The sequence below is a fragment of the Pocillopora damicornis genome, chromosome 11 (genome assembly GCF_964200805.1).
Source record: "Pocillopora damicornis chromosome 11, jaPocDami1.2, whole genome shotgun sequence".
Taxonomy (NCBI): domain Eukaryota; kingdom Metazoa; phylum Cnidaria; class Anthozoa; order Scleractinia; family Pocilloporidae; genus Pocillopora; species Pocillopora damicornis.
Genome location: NC_142680.1, coordinates 22,243,671 through 22,264,266, shown reverse-complemented (window position 1 = coordinate 22,264,266; position 20,596 = coordinate 22,243,671). Strand labels below are relative to the sequence as shown.

At 38.4% G+C, this 20,596-nt stretch overlaps 1 protein-coding gene and 1 pseudogene across 1 annotated transcript in view; both read right to left on the bottom strand.

Moving 5' to 3' along the window:
* The window catches only part of LOC113678410 (uncharacterized), a 182,325-nt gene that overhangs the window by 14,773 nt on the left and 146,956 nt on the right, over positions 1-20,596 (bottom strand). The window lies entirely within an intron of this gene.
* LOC149038294 (uncharacterized) lies at positions 3,532-4,562 on the bottom strand (annotated as a pseudogene).

Genomic DNA, 20,596 nt, shown 5'->3' with positions numbered 1-20,596 from the left:
GAAAATCCCTCGTATTCTTTCAAAACATGTGCATGCGCAGTGTTTGACCGCTGTGTTTAAGTTGGCCGCTATTAGCTGTTTACCTCAATCAGTAAAATTACCTCAAGTACAAATTAGCACTAAAGTCATATCCCTTGGCAAACATGAAGACATCAGCTATATTACTGTTTTCAAAACAATAAAGGAACTCGACTGCGACTTTTTTTAAGTAAAGAAATAAGCAGTATATTTAGATATACTGCAATATCTAAGCCCGATAATCAATTGGAAATATTCTCGCTGTATTTTGGGTCAATTCTGAATTCAATAAAACTTTATAAAACGACTTTAAAGAAATATAGGGGAAAGTTTAGGACAGTTAATCGCTCGGAAAATGGTAAAAATAGAATCAAATCAAGATTTAGATATATGAAAATTCACATATTTGCACTGCGGTGGAAAGATGAAATTAGAAGATCCTCGCAGCTAAGAACACTACTGAAACTAGTAGTTGTAAGTAGGACCTGAAAAAAATTTCAGGCCCGTACGGGATTTGAACCCATGACCTCTGCGATACCGGTGCAGCGCTCTACCAATTGAGCTAACAAGCCAACTGGGAGCTGGTCAATGAATTGGGTTTTTTTCATTCAACATTCCTTTTTTCCTTTAGCATATAATTTCAGCGGAACGGTGAACCTGAAAGAGAACTTTGTAGAAACCGTTCTTACTTCAATTTTGTTCCGTACACTTACTTACAATAATAAACGTGAGAGTATGATCATACGCGCGCATATCTTTTCTTAGATTATGAATTGATTCATTCATGATAATGTGAGGTAGTTTTAAGAATACTTTCATAAATTTATGGTCAGTTTTTCCATTGCCTTCCCTTTAGTTGTTAAGGTGCGAAAAATACAATCGAGAGACCTCGAGCAAAGATATATATCATGGTGTAGCTGATTGACGAGCGTTCCCTATCAGTTAGTTTTGAACTGAAAGTACTAGTACGATCGGGTAAAAGTCGAGATGGTCTAACTCCATGGACAGCAAAGTGCTTGTCGGATTGTCTGCTTCATTGCTTGTCTTACTTCACTTATCTTCCATCAGTAAAGAAACGGGTTTAACGTCGAGTTAAAGTAACTAAGACAACGGTTATTCCCCTTAGGATGACCAAATGCGATGAATGTGTTTTACTTTATTTGTACCCAATTCATTGACCAGCTCCCAGTTGGCTTGTTAGCTCAATTGGTAGAGCGCTGCACCGGTATCGCAGAGGTCATGGGTTCAAATCCCGTACGGGCCTGAAATTTTTTTCAGGTCCTACTTACAACTACTAGTTTCAGTAGTGTTCTTAGCTGCGAGGATCTTCTAATTTCAAGAATCAAATCACTTGGAGACAACTGAAAAATACACCATGAACAAACTGGAAATAAAGCGACCCTTTCTATCTGATATTTTTTAAAGTCGATATTTTTTTTTCATTCAACATTCCTTTTTTCCTTTAGCATATAATTTCAGCGGAACGGTGAACCTGAAAGAGAACTTTGTAGAAACCGTTCTTACTTCAATTTTGTTCCGTACACTTACTTACAATAATAAACGTGAGAGTATGATCATACGCGCGCATATCTTTTCTTAGATTATGAATTGATTCATTCATGATAATGTGAGGTAGTTTTAAGAATACTTTCATAAATTTATGGTCAGTTTTTCCATTGCCTTCCCTTTAGTTGTTAAGGTGCGAAAAATACAATCGAGAGACCTCGAGCAAAGATATATATCATGGTGTAGCTGATTGACGAGCATTCCCTATCAGTCAGTTTTGAACTGAAAGTACTAGTACGATCGGGTAAAAGTCGAGATGGTCTAACTCCATGGACAGCAAAGTGCTTGTCGGATTGTCTGCTTCATTGCTTGTCTTACTTCACTTATCTTCCATCAGTGAAGAAACGGGTTTAACGTCGAGTTAAAGTAACTAAGACAACGGTTATTCCCCTTAGGATGACCAAATGCGATGAATGTGTTTTACTATGTGCAATCGCGGTTACCACTATAAAGAATGGTGCAAAACAAACAACTAATGCTAACTTCACCCACAGTGCACTATGCACTGCTTTTCTGTGTTGAGCTATGTTTATTACATTTAGCTGGCTCGGCTGATGTTGAACAGGATCTTCAGCCTGAGCCTGATGATATCTGAGAGTGCGAAAAATCTTTGTATAGGATGCGAGAGAAATAATCAGGCAAAGTGGTATAGTTATGATACGATGCAAAAAAGTTATACGGTCATCAATATTTGAACTCACCCCGCTAATTATGGATATTTATAAATGTTCACTCAGGGAGGGATATGTTCCTGATCTGCTGAAGCGATCCATAATCAACCCCCAGCCCAAGGTTTCTCCGACTCAAGAAATTCAATCTGACTTGAGACGTGATATATCAAACACGAGGAAGAGTGTTTCATCCGATATCTAAACACCGAGAAGTGGTTGATAAAACGAGGCGCAGCCGAGTTTTTTTTAACCAACTTCGCCAAATTTTAGGATAATTAAAATCACATATTCAAACCTCCTTCACAGTTGTAATTTCCTTTGTTTTCTCAGCATGAATTGATAATGAGTTTGAGAACTATCTCTCTGACATGCACCCTTGCCAAAGTCATGGAAGGGTTTGCGCGCAGCAGGCTCGTGGAGCAAATTTCTGAAAAACTTAATCCACGCCACTACGCAAGGGAGGGGCACTCCACCACGGACGCCTTGATTTATATCTTACAGACGATTGACGAAGCAACTGATGGTGGGAATTGTGGGAATTGCCGATGTCTCTAAGGCTTTTGACCTGATTGACCATTGAATTCTTCTCAGGGAGTTGGCGTCTTTCCATATAGACACTGTCTTTATTAACTGGATTAGTGCCTTCCTGACTGGAGATCGCAAGCTGCAAGGATTGGTAACTCTCTGTCTGATTGGAGGTCACCCAGGGGAGGTATCCCACAAGGGACGAAACTGGGTGTGATTTTGTTTGCTGTAATGACCAACAATCTTTTGCGTGAATGGCATTTGAGGATTAAATTCGTTGATGATACCATTAGAAATCCTGCCAAGAAACGGTATTAGCTTACTAAATGTAGCTGTCAATGATATTCACAAGTTTCTATCGAACATAATATGAAATTAAACCCGAAAAAATGCAAGGAAATGTTAATTAACTTCATGCTAAATGATAGTTTACTACAAGACCAATTGTCCCAGGTAACAACACCGTTGAATGTGTAACAACCTATAAATTACTCGCTATTGTAATCAGTAATGATTTAAAGTTGAACGAGCATATATCTTACATATCGAAAAAAGCTTCGAAACGCCTGTATTCCCTGAGGATTCTTAAAAAACCGGGTATTAATACAGAGGAAAAGTTTATTTGACGACAATAAAACCTATACTAGAATATGGCGTACAATTCTGGCAAGATATTCCTGAATTTCTTTCAAATAAGCTGAAGTCAATTAAAAAAAGGGCACTACATATCATCTATCTATGCCATAGTAACTTAGTTGCCCTTAATACTACCAACCTTAGCAGCTTGAAAGAAAGACGAACTCAGCTCTGCTGTAAATATATTCAGAAGATTACTCAAAAAGACCACCCCATTCACTTCCTCAAGCCGAGAACATGCTGTGGTAAGCACTATAAGCATAACTAGCTTTAAGGTCAGTTCCTTAATCGATAGTTCTGTTGCACTGTAGTACAACATTTACATCCCATGTCTTGTTGTATCTGGGCATAGGTGGCCTGTTCTGATAAACACCCTTCATAAAGCGTTTAACGTCTGGGTGTTCACCAAATGTGTAGTTACAATTACTTGAAGTCTGTAAGATGGTTGAAAGAGTTGAACAGGTTGAATTAATACTACTATAGCTCAATTTCTGATCAAACATGGTAGCCAAAAATTATAGTGCGTCAATTATATTTGTGTAAATTAGATCAATTTCCCTTGCAGAACAGAATAGGATCCATTTGCGAATGTGCACATCATATTGTTTACGGGACGAGTCCCTCCATAAGTGCATGATAATGTCGGTTGTTTTCTTAGAAAAACCTGTCTTCAAAATGTTTCCTGACAAATGACATGCCAAGAGAGTCAGTTTCTCCCGTAATGGGTGTAGCTGTTGAGTCCCCGGAAAAACGAACAGATCCCTCTTGGGCTGAATAACAATGGATACCTCCACCAGCAGTCTGAGTAGTTTGGAGTACCAGCTTTGGCTCATCCACCGTGGCACTATCAGAATGCCCTCTGCTTGGTTTGCATGTAATTTCTCCAGACATCTCCCAATTAGACTAAAAGGAGGAAATGCATAAAATAATAAATTATTCCAATTTACAGAAAATGCATCCACGAACAAAGCTTCCGGGTCTGGACGCCATGATGAGTATTTGGCATATTGTTTATTCAAACGGGATGCAAAGAGGTCAATTTCAGGACTACCAAACTTATTGGTAATCCTCTTGAATATCTGTGGATCTAACATCCACTCTGTGCGGCCATTAAATACCCAAGATTCTGCATCAGCTTCTACATTTTTACATCCAGGTAAATATGTAGCACTGAGTCAGTTATTATTAGCAATACACAGGGCCTAGATTTATTTAGTTACCTCATTACATGGAATGGATTTACTTCCACCAATGTTATTTACGTAGTACACTGCAGTAGTGTTGTCACATTGCACCTGGATGTGTTTATTTTTGTGTGCACCACACAAAGCTTTGAGGGATAAAAATATAGCGAGCAGTTCAAGGTAATTGATGTGATTTAGTGCTTCTGTGGGGGTCCATCTGCCCCCTGCTCTCTGGTCGCCATGCACCCCTCCCTAACCTTGAGAAGAGGCATCAGTTTGGATTACTATATCAGCTTCACCATGTGAGATTGCTTTACAGGAAAAAAGTAGGTTTGCAATCCACCACTGCAGTTCCTCTCTTGAATTAACAGGTAGAGATATTACACTAGAGAAATTGCCTTTAGTTTGTCTCAAACCCTCCATTTTCTCAATGTCAAGGCTACGGTAATGTAATGGGCCATATTCCCCGGCGGGGAAGCTGGAGACCATAAGCCCAATGACCTCTGCTAGATGAAGTATGGTGGGATGGGAGTAACTGAGAAGCTTTTCACATGCCTGGACCACCTTCTCAACTCTAGCATAAGAGAGTCGTTCCGTCATTGACACTGAGTTCAGGACAAAGCCTAAATACTCGAGTTGTTGAGAGGGATGCAGACAAGACGTGATTTTACCCCTATGAGGGAGACGCGATGGCGTAATGGTTAGTGCGCTGGACTCCGGGTCAAGAGGTCTGGGTTCGAAACCTGGCCAGGTCATTGTGTAGTGTTCTTGGTTTGTCGGTCGGGATTAAGAAATAATAATAAAATAATAAAGTAAGATGAGATCTAGCTCTTCGTCACTATGACTTGAGGTGGCAAAAGTCATCTGATTGTGCTTATGTCATTACTTTATGAAAGATATTCTTCTATTGTTGCCTGGTTGAAAATATTTTTTTGAAAAGTAAAGCAATAGTTTTCTGATTTCAAAATCATTCCCATACATCTTAATTTTTAGTTCACTATGTCCTACATTTGTAAGGATACTTCAAGGAATGGCAAAAAAATCCACACTGGTCCCTCTCCTGCTTCCTGGCCCTGCTTCTCCCCCTCAGTGGCCTGCAGGCGGAAGTAACTGGTATGGTTGAGACGAATGTCCTTGATAATCAACTGCAAACAGGACAAGTGGAGATGCCCACTCTTGTAGGTGCGGTAAAAGACAGTGGTGTCCTTGATGTTACACTCGAGGAAGGTGAACAGCAACAAGAGACCATTTCCAGGGAAGGTGAACAAATTGGTAAACACGAGATCGCTAAGGTGTTTTGCCATCGTGGTAGCCAGACGAGACTGCGTTCACAATCTATCTCTAAGGACGCAGAAAGTTTGAATTCACATTTCTAATTCAAAGTGAGTAGAAAACGAGCGCAAATGTTTTAAACTAATTTTACAAAGCTAGTGTTCATTGAACTGAGCCACGCTGACAGTCTCCTTTATAGGGGAAATCAGTTTAAAACTTTAGCATGGAGGCTACGCATACTCTTTTCTGGGAACTAGGAAGTAACGCCGAGGAAGACTTTTTTGTTGATTGATGTACGTCTTCGCTAAACATTTTTTGGGGCTCATTTCATATTAATTAATGTTCGCCTCTCCTTTTCAGATTTTCGTTACCAACGCATATATGCCACCGTAAAAGGATTCTTTACAAAACGATTTAATCTAGTAGAGTATCTCTGTCTAATCCGAAGAACTAGTGATAATTCTATCACTCCAAAAGACTTAAACCCCTTAACTCCCAAGATCTGATTGTTAATTCTCCCTTCTCGCTGCTACACATTTCCTTCAATCAATTGTTCAATCAATTGATTTATGCATACGGTATTTCATTTTCGTCAAACGCTTAAACGTTAATTCATATGATCAAATTTCTTTCAAACAAAGAACACTAATCAAGAAGAAAACGGCTTTGAATGGAACATGAACTCGATAGACTGGAAAAACGTAAAATAATAAAAAAAAATGTAAAAATAATAAAAATAAAGTTTAACTAATCAGATCGTATGAAAGTGAGAGTCATGTGAAGCGCTCGAGAAGTATTTTAGTAATGTTAAGGTATGTGTATACGAAGTATGCTGAGCGTTTGGGAGATTTCTACTCAAAGTGCAGTCTATTAAGTATATTTTGGTTGCTTTTGGCCTCGCACCAGCTGCAGGCATTGTAATCAACAACGTATGAATAACTGGGTTTAGTTTCTAAGGAAATTGAGGTGCCGCGTTGATGAGGGATACAACAAGATAATTTGGTTTTATAATCCAACTGCACAAGGTAGAGTTCAAATAACGCGAATATATGTATATACCACATGTGTACAGTTGGTTATTTTGTACTGTAAAAAAACCTGTTTAACCGGTGGATTAAATCTATCCACTTTGTTTTTCCCGCCTTATGAGAAATGAGCAGAAAGACATGGCGGAATAAAAAACAGTTGGATCATAAATAACCTAGTAGACTATTCATTGGTTTGTAGTATTGCCTTGTACTTTCACTCCTTGTTTGAATTTGACGAGCCTGTGGGGAAAGTCAAAATACGGCACAACTCATAAAAATACTCTGGTATGCCACCGCCAGATAAAGAAAATCCGAAAAAATCCGAAAAAATCACCATGAATTTTATTTCGCAAGATGATCATCTCGCAGCTAGAGTCTGGGCTGCCTGTGGTGTGAGTTCAAACAAGGTGAAGTAACGCGATATTTTCCTCCGTTTGAAGGTCATGCTCTTTTTCTGTTACAAAAATGAAAGCATTAGGTACACAAAGTGTCCCATCTCAACCCGCCCATGCTACGTATACCTATGTTCTTATAGATGGTGTCATGGATCAGGGGGCTGTGCACAAAGAATAACATTAACCAGAAATCTTGGGCTCATTTGATAAGTGTGGTGGTTTGTGGTCTTCGCGAGAGCATCGTTGATTAAGGTCGAGATTTATCGGGACATGAAAGTTTCGCATTTCATTTTTTGTATTATTTTTAAGTCAAACATGTTTTAACGGCTCCTTTACGCGCAGCGAACACGCCTAACAACTCACGTTCCATCACGTACCATAAAAACAACGTCCAAAGTCCATTAGAATATACCCAATCATTGCACTACGTGAACATTAGGCAATTTTTCACGCGCTTGAATTGTATTCCATCAACCAAATTCGCATCTACGCGCGCCCGTGCATTATTCACTATTTATGACTCATTTCCTCGGGAAAGTTCACAATGTGTCATCAACTTTTGGTTTTCCTGAGAATGTCACGCAATGGTAAAAACATCATTATGGTCGTGAAACAAAAAGTGAGTCATTTGCATCATTTTGGTGGCAGCGAGAAATTTTTAACGCTCGCCATCCCCAGCTCGAAGCGTTGCTTCTAGGTTATCGCCAGCTAAATTTCAGAGGAATAAAATCAAATATTCCTACGTCGTGAGACCACTAGGAAAAGCGTACCCTCTCGACACCGTTCGTGTTATAAGTCACCTTCTGAAGAACTCATCCAAATAACTTCGGTCTTGCAAAATTTTACAAATTTAACAGGTTCTTAAGGACGAATTCAACGCTCCATCGCTGACGAAACGTCGTTTTAAGGTAAGCTCTGAAACAATTAATTAGACCAAGAGGATTTTTGTCTCACCCACTCGCAGTGTTCAATCAATAACATTGCCAGTTTGCATTAACAAAGAAAAACTTATTACATTGTAAAATATAGACAATCTGGTATGAGGCGTGGGGTCTTGGTTTCATATAGGTCTTTCAGCGAAGTGAGCCGGCAACAACACACTAGACCATATAATTGCAGACAAGAGCAAGTTATGAAAATGTTATCGATTATTGATTATAAACTACCGTCTATGTGTTACATCCTGTTCGCATTATAGAAATTGAAAGAGGAAGCAGTTGTCACAAACACACGTTTCGAGGGTAAGATGTAAAACGCTCCTTGCTTATTAAATGATACAAAACTTGGCAGGTATTTTAAGTCAGAGAAAATTTTAAGGCGACAAATCAAAATACGAATTCTTTAACACATCATTTGACCTCTTTTAAAAAAAATGTAGGTTATATTAAGAACACAGCGTAACTGAATATTTATCGGCACACCTGTAGAAAATGAAAATAAGTTGAAATCCAGCTCACACATAGATTTTGGAACAAATGATGTCTTCTTTGCCCTTTTTTTTGTCCTACATAAATTAACGAGTGAACCACATGCTCCTCGTTCTTGTTCGTCATAACTCGAGTCGGAAATTTAACGAAATTTGAAATGAGATTGCCTAATTGCATTTGCTCGTTCCACATAAAATCATGAGTGCTACCCGTTGGTGATTTTCATTGAAGGCATTCTGGGTGGCGAATATTTATCTATTAGTTTAGTTTGAAATGACAGAAAGAAATAGATCCTGAACGATCTTGGCAGGAAAATTTTGAAGATCCGTAAAGATCTTGGCAAGAAAATTAAAGATCTTGGAAAGAAAATAAAAGATCCCTGAAGATCTTGACAAGAAAATGAAAGATCCTTGAAGATTTTGAACATTTATTTTTTATCCCACACATTTCTTTATAATTGTTTCTTGGCAAAGGCCTGGAGAGGTCAAGTATGATCGATATCTTGGATTTCTGGTAATGGAAAACTACCTTGTTGTCTCAAATAGAGTGAATTAATACTTAGAAACGAAATTACCATCAGAAAAGCAAGTAGAAGGAGGCAGTAGGGGAGGGGGTGTGCAGATGTTTGGGAGATGTATATTTCTTTTTATTTTGCTTCCTTAACCTAGTCTGCTGATTACAAATTTTATTTCGCCGATTAAATTCCATTTTGCCAAATTAAACTTCGCTCCATCACGTGTCATTTCCTTGTAAACAATCTGCATTTAATCACGTATTCTAATCGCAATGTCTAACCCCACTGGAAAAAAATTCACACTAACTGCTACCGATAGTGAACTTTTAACGCAATTCTCCTGCGTTTTGACTTTTTCTACTTATAAATTCGGCTTTTAACTACCTTGAACTTAATCCAATCGCGTGTTTATTCCTTGTAAACAACCTGCATTTTATAAAGTATTTTACACACAGTGGGCAAAGGCCAGATAGGCAACAACCAATCAAGGAGCCCTCTCTTAAATATTATCCTTTTCTCTTGTGAAATGTATCTTCATTGGTCGAGATCGCAATATATCTTTGGTTAGGGTCTATTGGAGATACAACAGAGTTTCAGTTTAATTTTAACTGTAGACGAATAATTTTGATTTTCTCTCTGGTTGAGGAACGGCAGTAAGCGTGGTCTCTTTCGCAACTATTATTTGGTCTCATCACGCTACGCGCTCTCTCTCCGTCGGGGAATAGATGGCGTTGTGTGACTATACCAATCAACTGCTGCGAAGGAGAAAACAGTAAGCGTGGCACCAATTCATTTTATTTTTGCTTAGAAGTATTTAGACAATAGAGAAAATAGACCACAAGATACCTGTGTGAGTTAAGCTAAATTATGTTTTTTCTCTCTTTCTCTTAAGGTGAAGTAATGCAATATTTTCGATCGTTTATAAAGTTATGCTCTTTTTCTGTTACAAAAATAAAAACATTAGGTACACAAAGTGTCCCATCTCATCCCACCCGGTCAAAAAAAATAAATCTTGCATGCTACGCATGCCTATGTTTTTACTTGGAAGCCAGAAAATTCCCAATAAACTACTTTAGTGCAAGTGACATTAATGCATGAGTATCACCTTGCTTTCGTGAGCTGTACTGAGAAATATTGGCACTATGACATTTTTATACTGCCGTAACCTTGGGCCAATATTCCCTAGTAAAGACTCGTGCTCGAATGGTTAGTAAGAAGTTAGTACTGGCTTTCGAAAATGTGATCTACACTGTACATGTATCTAAGGCTATTTTGAATTCCAGAACAATTCATTTCCTTGTGCCTCTACATTTCTAGAAATTTTTTGTACGTGAAGACAGCCAGCAAGGATTTTATGATATTTGAAAAACAACTAGTCTGGATTATCAGGATAGTTAAAGTTAGCATCAAAGACAAATCAATTCTGAGCACAAAACAGAGTAAACATGAAATGATTGCAAAAACAATTCGTTTAATATACATATACTGGTAAACCAGAAACATCAGCACCTGTACCAAATTGAAATCCATATCAACATACATCAGCATGCATTAGTGTATATATTTCATTGTTTTTCCTGTCATAAGTGTCCAGTTAAACTAACAGGGGCACACATATGGATTTCGGTTCAACTGGAGGAACTTGAATAAAAACTTACACATTTTGTAAGTTTTGACCAGTAATCCCTATTTAAAAATCAGCTAAGAGAATTTTATTTTGGTTTTGCAAAAGTTGTTTCTTATGAGAAAGGATTCACCATAAACTCTCCCCTCTTGTGGAGACATGGTGGCCTCATGATTAGTGAGGTGGAGTCTGGGTCAAGAGATCTGCATATGTAACCTGGCCAGGTCATGTGTTTTTGTGCAAAATAATTTACTCTCATAGTACCCCTCTCCACCCAGGAGTATAAATGGGTACCAGACATTAGTCAGGGGAACCTGATGAAATGACGGGAGGGAAGAGGGAGGGGGGGGGGGAGGGGTAACCATGGGGTGGACTGTCATCATGTCCGGGGAGGAGTAGTAATACCTAGTCGCTTCATGTGAGGAATCCAGGATTATAAGCTCAGGGCCTGGATGGGCCACTGCTTAAATACAGACTTTACCTAACTACCTACTACAGCCTCTGGTTTAAATAATTTCAATTGCTTCTGTTACGAATTATACGAACTTGCAACATACAGATGATGATTTTTTGCCCAATTTATCTCAGTCAATTAGGACTGTCTTTTGTAAATCTTGAAATTTTCAAAAATCCAGACAGAGGCGGAGTTTTCTATACTAATGTCTGAGCACTTTGTAGGCTTCCCGCAATCTGGCGGGACGCGTAATTAAGTACACAGTGGTAAAGGGCCCCTCCGCAGTAGCTACAAGAAGCTGACAAAACTTTTTTCTCTTGACCGAAAATCACATCAAAATTTGCCTTTGCTAAAGTTCAAGTGTGCTGCACGTATCAGCACCCCCGGGGAACCCCTATATATAAGAGGGCGAGGATGTGCGCCGGAATTTCGAAAACGACCCCTACCTTAGTCTTATCCGTGTGGGAGTGGCAACAACAGATATCTACCCCTATAAAGAATCAATTTAAACTCAAAAAAATTGAAAAATCCCAAAAATAAGAACTTCTTTATCGATGTGCTCTAGAGGCTCAAGTCAGATCATTAAAATCGTCTTAGTGCTTATTAAATGCTTATTTCAGGTATCTCATTGAGCGAAAAACATCTTAAAAGGTACCAGCTAGGTCTCTGGCAGTCCACTAAAGTTGGAGACACCATAAAAGGTACCAGATCACTGATTTTGACCCCTGAAAGGTACGACAAGCATCCTCACCCATTTCTGATCGCCTCCTCCCCCACCTCCCCCACCTCCCCCACCAACCCTGTCAGCACCTAAAAACAAAAGATGCGATTTGCCAACTACGAGCTGTCAGTCTCATACCTCGTTAAATTCACGTAAAATGTTATTTACCTATAAAAACTTTAGGCACTGATCTGTCAGATTTTTATGCTGACAAAATCTGTCCTGCTTTGAGGCAGGACGGCTGTACTTTTTTTTGTTTTGTTCGTCTTGACATAATTTGGTAGGGATTAAAATAACTGTACGTCTGTATTTGTTAAACAGACTTTTCAAGTGCATCTGGAACTCGATCTGTGCGCTTCTAGTCAAATTTGGAGTAAACTGCTTGCGTGTCATCCTTTGTTTTCAAGGTGTCCGACCAGGTATGACTGAAAATGGCACCTCGCTTTGATAAGAATCCTTTTGTTGTTGCTTCTTACTTCCTGAATTATCACTTGAAATTCGCTCGGTAATGTAAAAAAAACAACAACAACAACGCGAGTAGTACTAATATATCCAAATTCTTTTATCACAGGATAAGTTGTAGGAAGACAAATCGTGCAATTGGCAAAAGATCCCCCTCCCCCCCCCCCCCCTTTCCCGCATCAAAAATCTAATGGTCCGTCAATAAGGTACCTTTTACATTATTCCAAAATGGGTTTCATTCCGGAATGAAATGAATTTCATGCCGCGTTTACATGCAAGATTATTTAGATGATGAAAACAAGTAGTAAAAACAAGTATTTACGTCCTTTTTCTATGCTTCCCTCGCTCCTAAAGAGGATTCATACAGATATGAGTGTCGTACCGCGTTTACTTTACACAGGTACAAAAGGTCGTCCAGAATAAATGTTTCGTTCTGGAATGAAAACCTCTATAAACTCATTCACAAATGATTCGTTTCGAATAATTTTACTCTGGTATGCGACAACCGGGATGAACTCGTTCTTGAACAAAACTCATTACGATATCATGTAAAAGGCTCCAAAGAATTTTTATTCCCAGAGCATCATGCTTTTTTTCCTGCCAGAACACTATAAATTTCATCGCGTTGAAGCAATAACCCGCTTTGAACTGCTACGCTGCCACTGAAACAACGATTAGTGACCACAAAAGTAACATACTGTAATATTGTCAATTCAACATAAACAAAAATCTTCATACAGGATAAATATTCATTTGAGTTGGTATCAATTATTGCGTGACTAGCTTCTAATATAGCTGGGATAGGGGAAAACACAATGTAAAACCTGAGCTCCCGGCAAAAAGTAATACCCAAGCGTAATATAATGACCGAAACAGTTATTGGTCTTATAAAATCATAAATAAACTAGATAAGAGTGTTGTGTTAGATTTGTTTACAAATTGTAGTGATTTATGCCTCGATATGCCAATAAAAAGTGGCGACAAGTAGGCGCACCATGTATATTTCATAGTCGCTAGCAAGTAAATTTTGCCGGACTTTGAGTTCGTCTCACAATAGAACAACACAATTGCACAAGAAAATTTTTACAATAACTTTATAACCATCCTTTTGTCTTTTAAAAGCTAGAAGCTCAGTAGATTTTGTCATATTGGTCATTGTTAAAACTGTCTTTGTTTTGATGCTATTTTTCGACATAGAAAAAGTATGTCGGACAAAAATATTTACCAAAAAAAAAAATATTTCTTTGCCATCCTCAATAATGTCAGGGGATTAAGTTTAGTTGATAAAACAAAGGATTATACCGACAGAAATACCGGAGGTCAAGTAAATTCGTTACATGAGGTCACACAACTCGGGTAATATTCAGAGTGAAAATTTGCATATTTGAGCGGTCCAACGAAAAACATCATTTCTCAAAAACTAAAATGTATTTTCACAAAAATACTACACCACAATTATTATGACATATTGGGCTACAAAATATGAAAGTAGGAAAGAAAACGAATTTGGGTGACTTGCCGCCGTTTGTCTGATGCATGTTGACATTAGCTCTTAATTGGGTTCTGATTTTGTGTCTATGTATCCCTCCCATTCTCAGAAGGGAAAAAAATATTTATTTTGCAACTGGGTAATATAATGAGCTGATGTTTATTTTTCATTTTCAATCACCTTTTTTTCAGGCTAGGATTACATAAAAGAACAACTTTGAACGAAGCATCAGTCTTCTTACAGTTGCTATGGCTACAGGAAGAAGTTCAATTAAAGTTCCATGTGAAAATGAAGACTTACCTGACAAAGAAAATGCGCCAAATTTTGACGAGGACACTTTACGAGGTGAGCTAGGTTCAACTTTGGCTTCAGTAATTGTCAGAACAATTTCTATTCGATCAGGATCAGTTTCAAGAATGCAAGCAGATGTGGAAAAGGATATATACAGTGTATGAACACTTTAAAGGATATTTGGCCAATCATGACTCTCTTCTATGATTACAATATGCTGTTCATTGAGAAGATCTATGACACAGAAACTTTTGCTATTTTCTTTTCTAACAGTTCAAAGCAATAACACAAAGTTATAATAAGTTAAGACTATTTGATCATCATATAACATCCATTGTGTAAGTTTGCATCATAGGTACCATCATCATCATCACCATCATCATCACCATCATCTTGCTATTTTAATGAAACACAATCACTTTGAAACCTTCAACATTCCCTCCCTTCTCCTCGAGCAACCCACAGGCATTTGATCTTCATCCAAGCCAAAGAGGGGGGGGGGGGGGGAGGGGTTTAACCCTGCCTGACTGGCGTTAAGGAATTTCAATAAAAACTGTCACATCTAATTTCCAGTAGAGTACAAGTGTTAATTATCATTGAATATGGAGGTGTTTAAGGTAGATAGTGTACTTTCACCAACAAATGGCTTAGAAGAAATAAGGCTTCAAGGTCTAGGTTTTAAAGCTTGGTCAATTTGTTTTTAAAGCTTGATCGACTAGTTGAAAGTCAAATTGCTAATTATTTCGCCTTTTACATAAAATTGTGTGGGGCATTTGAATGTTTTATTAATTTTGCCCAAGGAATGGGAATTTTAGGAAACCTATCTCCAAAAATTTAAATGCCCAGGGGTTTGCCTCAAGTTGAGTGATGCTTAATTCTCATTGTTATTCTTACCCATGATGTCACCTACATCATTGGCATCATCATAACTATTTAGATCCAGATCTTGGCAGCTCTGATTATACACTAATAATTATTAACTACGACCACAGACTTTGACACCTATTTTTAATTTTTTTTCGAATTATTTTATTTTTTCTTTGCAGCCACAGCTGACGTTTATAGAAATGAGGGTAATGAGGCCTTCAAGAAAGGAGATTTCATCAATGCTATTCATTTTTACACCAAAGGAATTAAAATGAACTGCAATGAGAAAGAACTAAAGGCCAAACTGCACAACAACAGGGCTATTGCACATTCTCAAATTGGTAAGATGATGAGAGCTTTAATAGGCATTTTTTTTCTATTTTGAAGCTATTGAGTTGTCAGTAGTAGTTTTCTGAAAAAGGTGATAATTTTGAATGCATGCCCGGAAAAATTTAGATCTTATCTTGGCCTCTCAAATATACAAAGAAGTAACCTCTTACCCCAGATATCAATGAGCATCACAAGTTTTTCTCAAAATTATAGTAATGGTAGTTGGTTTGTAACATGTATGGCTAATCAGAGATATTTATTTCAATAACAGGAAATCACCAGGATTCACTTAGGGATGCAGAAGCAGCCATTGAGTTAAATCCAACTTTCCTTAAGGCAATTGTGAGAGGTTAGATGTGTTAGCTGTACTATAATAATAATAATAATAATAATAATAATAATAATGATAATAATAATAATAATAACAATTATAATAATAAAAAGAACTCAACACTCTAAGGTTACGTGAGGTTAAATAGAGTTCAATCTTGTCTCAATGGACTTTAATTAAGAGGTCGAGACCACCCTGATGTACATTTGAATCCAGCTCTTGACTGCTACGCTATTACTTCCGTTAATCATGATGAGAATATTATTTTGAACGGGATGAAGAACTCAATGCGGAATGCAAAGCAAAATTTCAGCATGAATATTTTAGTTCCTTAAGTTCAATGAGTCACTGGTGTCAGATATGTTAAGAGCGTGTCTACGAGAGCACCGGGCAGTCGTGCTACATGCCATCTCACTTTGAAACTTTGGCAGTTTAAAGGGTCTACCCCAAAACTCAAAACGACAAACTGGTTTCTGTTTTGGTTTTTTTTTTCCGGGGGGAGATAGACCACCCCCAACTTTTCTTGGTTTTCACCAAGGAAATCGCTTCAAATAGGTAAAATGTATGAAGCTCTCATTGCGATGGTATTTAACTGATAGCTTTGAGGATTTGCACACATATTTTTACATCCTTAGTTAATGTCTGCTGCGAGTATCAGTCAGTTTGATCGACGGCTTGTCAATCAACAGAGGCAAATATACGACTGTGTTTTTAGACTTTTCGTTTCATCTAAATATTTTACAACTTTGAGGTCAAATATCTCCCGTTGCCAGAAAGCTACAACACTAATCTTAATTACCCTTTATAACCCATCATTTCATCTCTGAAAATCATAAAAAAATCTTTGGGCACTACCGTATTTTTGTCTTGGATGCCTTTTAAAATCTGCGACTGTGACAAGTTTCTATCAACTACACCTGTCACGCAATTTTGGCTCTAGGCGGTCACTTGACAAAATAAACCTACATTTTTTAGCTCTTTATACAAGATGATTGATCAAGAAAGGTGAAAATTGTGAAAAACTTTCGAGAAAAACTTTCGAGATACACGGTAGACGAAAAATCAATGGGAAAATCGTAGCGTTTCTTTCCTCGGTCGTTTATTACTTTGAAGATTTGCTAAAATCAGCAGATATGGCTTTTGTACGGCACAAAACATTCATTATTTTCTATTTTCATTAGTCTCTCATTTCAGGAGATTTTAAAGTCACATGCTGCGTGTTGGCTGATATTATTACATGTTCCAGTGTGCTACAACTTCGGCTTTCACTCGCTCGAGAGCAAATATAAATTGTTCTATTGGACTAAAAACTGTGCTTCTATCCCGAAAATAAAATTAAAATAGTGTTGACTTTGTCACTTACCGCCATCGAACATTTACATACAGAACTCCGCTATGCTAACATCTGTTGTGTGACCCAAAGACTCTCCGTAGGAATTATTCAAGCGCGTTGTTCATGCTATCTGCTAGATAACAATTTCAGAATAATCTGCAGATCTCTATGATTATTTGCCTGCTTCGATCGTAAAATATCTGCATATTTTTTCAAGTATTCTATTACCACATATAAATCTACATCTCTTTAGATCGAGTGTTGCCGGCGTTTAGTTGCGTGACTTGTAAAATTTTAAAATAAGAATGGGCCAACAGTAATTTGACGAGTAGCCTTCCTGCAAATTTCCCTTGATGAAATCCCAAGACATAGCCAGTTGTTTTCGTGAGCAAGCACAATAAATATGAAAGAAAAGTGAGATGCGAATGTCTTCTTTTTTAGCTTAATGGCAGCTGTACCCTCTCCTGCAGTCTTCGTCTAAATTTTGCAAGGTCCCTCCTTATCTTCTGCCTTGTTCGGTCAGTTTCGAATTCTGAAGCTAGATCATTGGCATCGGCCTCTCCGTCCTCATTCATATTTACAGAGGGGAACCTCATCAATAAACCAATTTTTGTTACGGCAGATAACCGGCTGAAGTATCGAGCGATTTGCTGCTGTATCAACGGGTCAGTCTTAAACAACATTTCTGGCTGATGTCGTCTTTTAAACTCTCTCGATATTTGGGAGATCACATTAGAGGCGGTTGCCTTACTAGTTTCCTCCCTTGCCCAGCACACGTCGAGGAGATAATTCCCTGCTTTCTGAGAAAAGGTGGCTGTCTTTTGTGTTTTCCAAAGAGCCCATCCAAAGTCCACTTGGCTAGTTAGGGATTGTTCGTCAGATTTTTTACCTGAGATCCGACCTCGAACGTAGCCGTCCCCTATAGAATGGCAAGCCGGTCTTAGTCCATTTCCTCTTGATCTTATCCTAGGCGGAATGTTTTTGTCGGCTTCACTGTGTTTGTCTTTGTCAGGGTACATTTGGATGGCAGCCAATGACTGAAACATCTTGATACACCCTTCTATTGGCAAGAATATCTCGCTTTCTTGTTCCGTCTATGACGGATTGGGTATAGTTCTCGCGATGACCTGCGTTCAGAAATCTGTGCACGTTGCTGATAACCACCCGCTTCTACGACTAGTTTGCTGAAGGTTTCTAATGTGATGAGCCTAGTGAGACCCTGAGGTGCTTCAAACTGTGCCAGTTGGTCTGCGCTATAAACTTGTCTCAGTTCTTAAGTCAGAGGGAGGATCGCCCACCTCTATCTATGTGAGCGCCTCTACAGTACCTGCGTATCCCTAGCAATCATATGATATAAAGTTCATCTTAGTCACAAATCACCAGTTAGGAAAACTGATGTTCAGATAAGCGCTCTTCTTGCCCTTCTTCCTTATTCATTGTCGACTCTAAGATAGCAGCTACAGTAGGCGTTCTATTTAGGTTTACAGTCACCTTGCCGCCACCAGAAAGACTCGCCACCAGCTTTGATTTCTTCTGCTATCTGCAGATTCATCTCTCTCTCACTTTATGTCTCCGATTTTTATGAAGAGGAAACTGGCATTTACGAACCCGAAGGTCTGAATCTCACACCAAGTTGTGCACGATATTTGAGGTACATCGTGAAATCGCGGCCTTCGTAGTCTCCAAATAAGCCAATACGCGCTAGAATAAGCTCCATCTCGGACGAAACGCGTGTTTGAGATACATCGACGTCTCTCAAATGGTTTTTTTTTTTAAGCTGTATACCCACGAATTTAGAGGTATGAGCTGTTGCCGTCCCTAGCCAGCGCGAGAAAAGTAACATTTGGTTGTACAGTTAGTTGCAAATAAACAAGACAACTGCACCATCTTGACTTTATCAATTCGAGTGTTAGATTGAATTGAGGGCTTTTTAGACACTCGATTTCTTATATGGCATCACTATGAAGACGTAATACAACTGATACACCTACACTACATATAGAATTAACAATGTCTGTTGCGCTGTTGCTAGAAGGAGGAAAATATGACCGGAAGTGTACGCTCTTTTTGAAAGAGTTTCAGAGACGTTTCAGAGACGTTTCAGAGACGTTTCAGAGATGTCTATCTTTGATCGGCTGTCACAAAAAAATGACCCCCACTTCAATTTACAAGGAAAAATGAACTTCCAAACTCCTTGTTGAAAAAATTGGAATTCATTTGACCGATACGCCGGTTGTTTCAATTTTTCTTTTTCCTCGGGCTGTTATGAAACAGTTCATAAATTGACTAATGAATAAAGTGTTTTGAAATACCGTTCGGGATTTGCCTTTTTTTCTGCGTGCAAATCAAGGGTAGACAAATTTTTTTAAACATTTGACTAGATTTTCATGGAGTTCACCTCGATAATTTTCGTCGGCCAGAGTCAAGACGCGCCATGCTAAGCGACATCGCCCTCCAGTAAAAAAATTTTCCAAAGAATAAACGTGGCGAGCGTGAGGAAACGCACATTTTTTTCATCATTGTCATCAAAGCCCATGATGTACTTAAATTGGTACTTACGGTATCAAACCATTGATTATGACAGGGTGAGCTTAGTTTTTCTGTCGAGGTCGACGTGACTTCACATTAAAAGCATTTTGACGGAACAAACTAGTGAGCATCACTGCACGAACTGAGAAAGTAAAAACTTGTATTTATCTCCCACACGTTTCGTCTGACAATAGTAGACTTCATCAAGGATTTTTTCAAGTATGGTAAATACGCTTGCTCATATACAATTAGTAAATAAGTTGTCTCTTTACTATTGAAGTCAGTGGGTAGAATACGCCAGGTGCGCCTACGGTGTTATACATGCGTGACATTTTCCGGACGTTACATGTACGAGTACGTGATCCGTTTAAGGGTCACAGATTTAATGTAAATATTTCACTCCTCAACATCACCCAATGTCTCTAGTTTACAGAGGTCTTAGAACGTTTCATTATATGGAGTTGCCTTCTGCGGGTAGAAGGCTAGAAGCGAATTTCTCAGGCGTAATTGCCTTTGATTTCTCAATTGATGTTGTCGCAAACACGGTTTTTGGGAGTCACGAGACAAAAAAACTTATCAGAACCTAGTTTCATGTTCTAATGGAAATAAATAGCAAATAAAAACACATTTTCTTGAGAAACAAAGTCACAAATGAAGGGGGTTCTCTGAAACAAATAGTGATAGAAGAGGATTTCAGTTCTGGTCAATATTGACTTTTCATGGCCTAATTCCAAATCTGAGGGAACGTGCTGAGGGAATAAAAAAACATAAATGTGTGATAATGCAAGCAAGAGAATGAAAATACAAATAAAGAAAAAGGAGAAAACATAGGAACCCGTGTTTCAGCGTGCAGATATCTTTTGAACCAGACCTACATAGATAAGCCCGACACCGGCCAGAGAAACTCGAAAGAGTCCTGTATATGAACT